The sequence below is a fragment of the Gossypium raimondii genome, chromosome 3 (genome assembly GCF_025698545.1).
Source record: "Gossypium raimondii isolate GPD5lz chromosome 3, ASM2569854v1, whole genome shotgun sequence".
Lineage (NCBI taxonomy): Eukaryota > Viridiplantae > Streptophyta > Magnoliopsida > Malvales > Malvaceae > Gossypium > Gossypium raimondii.
The window spans coordinates 50,204,247-50,207,353 of record NC_068567.1 but is presented as its reverse complement, the minus strand read 5'-3'; the positions used below and the strand labels follow the sequence as shown (position 1 = coordinate 50,207,353).

The window sequence follows — 3,107 nt, the reverse complement described above, 5'->3', positions numbered from 1 at the left end:
ATGTTAAATGTGGGAGAACTTGAAGGGTAAATAAGCCTAAAATGGGAAGTCTTGATAGCATGAGTGTAGAAAACAAATAATGAAATAGTGTGAACTAAGGGCAAAATGGTAAATTAGTTGGAATTAAAAATAAAACAAATGACCAAATTGATTCTAGACATTTTCTTCATCAATCTTCAGCCAAAAACAACCATAAGAGAGCTTTTAAAGCCGGTTTTTCATATTTTTACTTCAAGTGAGTTCAATTATTTCTCTTTTCTTGAAATTTTTGTGTTTTTAAGACTTCTACAATTAGGTCTATTTCATTAGTTTTTTATTTTATTGGTAATTTTGAAAGTTACCATGGATGAATCTTGAATGTTTTTGATGAAATATCATGGATTTAGAGCTTTAATTTTATTGTTTGATGATTTTATAAAGTGATTTGGATAGATATTGATTTTAGGACTAAATTGTGAAAAGGTTGTATATATATATCGTGGTTTGGTATTAAATTACATTGATCAAAGGCTGTATGATAGCTTAGAATATTTAGATAAACTATCAATTGAGAAAATTTAGCTCATTTGGTAGGCTAATTAGTAGCGACTAAATTGCAAAAGTTGAAAAAATTAGGTAATTGTGTAATTTTGAAAATTAAGGGTATTAATTATGAAGTGAATTGAAACTGAAATATGTGCTAATGAATGAATAATTTTATATTTTAGATCAAGAGCCCGTAGACAATCGTGAAAAGAAAAATTAACAGAATAGCCCCTAAACTACTTCAAATTTTACAAATTAACCTAGGTATGTCCGTATGGTTATAGTTTAATGATTATATTGAGTTGATGAATGATGTTACATATTTAATATATTATTGAAAAATGTAGTGTTGTTAAATTTATTATGTATTTAGCATATTGTTGAAAAATGAAATATTCTTAAATTATGAATTAAAATGAATATCCAGTTAAAGTGGAACACGGGATTGAGTATCATTGTTGTGTGGCGAATAGCAAAGGATGAATTGACAACAATTTACCCAAGTAAACCGATGTTCAACATTTGTTGCGAACTTTCGTGTTTACTTTCTATTCAGCTCACGCAAGCTTTTGTTAACTCATATTAGTTTTCGTTTAACCCTAATGGGTTTCCATTCAGCTCTTTTGAGCTTCAATTTAACCCTTATGGGTTTTCGTTCAGCTTCTATGAGCTTCCGTTCAACCCTTACAGGTTTCTGTTTAGCACTTATGTGCTTCTGTGCAGCCTTCGGGCTTCTGAATACGAGGTACTCATATCTATAAGCAGTTCTCCGATTCGGTAAGGGTTGGTAAGTGAAATTGTGAAATTAATATTGGAAGAATTATTATTATTGTTGGTATTGATCTGAACTAAGTGTATTCATCAATTGAAGTTGTGATTGACAAGGAAAGTACATTGAATGAATTTATTTTAGTTGATGTGTTATAATAAGTTCAGTAAGATTTATACTTAAAGCCATTCGAACTTACTAAGCTTCCTTAAGCTTACTTGTGTTGTTTAATATTCTTGTAGATTAACGTGAGGTCGGGAGATTGAATCAACACATCAAGTCATACTATCCAATTTAATCCGGTAGTTTTTGTAATGAATACTTTGGTTTATATGGCATATATAGGATTGGTGTGGAAATGAAGTACTTAGAAATATGGTTATGAATGATATATGCTTGTATGTATGTAAATAGTAGTAGATGTTGATAAATCAATGAGATGGATTAAATAGGTAAGTTTATGTAATTGAGTATTTGTGATATTATGTCATGATTAAAACATGATTTTGGCTTGTGTTGATTACTTGTTTGAGATGTATTGATGTATTGAAATGTTGTGTATAGGTTGATATCAAAATGGGTGAGAGATCTTAAAATGGTATATTTTTGTCCACACGGACAGAGACACGGGCGTGTGTCTCAGCCGTGTGTGACACAGGCCTAACACATGGGCGTGCGATTCGACAGTGTGTCCTCTGCATCTTAAAATTTGGAAACAGAATGTCCAGATTTTTGCACACGGGCGTGTGACTTGGTTGTGTGATCTATGTTAGAAAGTTACACGGGCTAAGACACGACTGTGTGCCTCACATTGAATTCCCACACGACCTAAAACACGGGAGTGTCTCTTAATTTTAATATTATTATTATATTATTCAATCTCACTAGTATAATAATTAATTTTCAGGTAAAGTCTGATTTTAATCCCACCAAAGAGGTAAAAAGAAAGCTTTCCTATAACCGGTTTTATTATTTAGTTGAAATAGGTGGATCATAATATTTTGCTTTTATTTTTTCTTTCTTTTTACTTTAAAATCCAATCCATTTCTGAACTAGATTGTATAAATTACCGATTTATATTACCTGTTTAAATTAAAATGAAAACTCACTTTCTACTTTTAATTAATTCAACAATTCAATTTAAAACAAATTCAACTTTCAGTTTAGATTTCAAAACTCTAAGAATCGAAAAGAAGAAAATATGAAAAATATTTAAATATACCAGGAGACAGGTAGTACAGTGCAATATAAGAAAATGCACAGCGCTGTTTAAAACTGGCTATAAATTACTTAATTTATGCTTCGGAAACATGAACATCTCTCATTGTTAAATCTGAGAGCGTTCACCAGTAAGAAGCAATAGCACACACAAAATTACTATAAACTTTTTTTTTTTAAAAGAACAACAGAAAACACTGATAAAAACTAACAGATATAATAGAAATTAAACTGAAAAAATAATGGCAGATCCAACTAATTACAGGCATCAACTGGCATTGAAAACGCGTAGCCAGAGATATATGTGTGTGTATGTGTGTGTGTGTGTGTGTGTGTGTGAATGAATCGTTGTAGCTAATAGAGATCAGAAGATGAAAACAAAATGCTGAAGAAAGAAATAGATGAATACGCTGTGGGCAGCTGTGAGTTTGTTTAGACTAATTTATAGCGGTGCTATGTGTTGTGCGGACGGGGACTGGAAACCCTATATTCGGAGAGAGAGTAAGTGGCCATTGGGCTTGAATTTGGAGCAACTGAGGAAAATTGAAACTGCGCTTCACGGATTGCGAAAACTTGCAAACCCTGAACTGAACCC

The 3,107-nt window shown here is 31.6% G+C and overlaps 1 non-coding gene across 1 annotated transcript; it reads right to left on the bottom strand.

The window, feature by feature from the left end:
- Nucleotides 1-2,508: 2,508 nt before the first annotated feature.
- On the bottom strand, nucleotides 2,509-2,655 carry LOC128040302 (small nucleolar RNA snoR137). The gene has a single exon (XR_008194958.1). It is a non-coding gene; the product is annotated as a small nucleolar RNA snoR137 (small nucleolar RNA).
- Nucleotides 2,656-3,107: the final 452 nt, after the last annotated feature.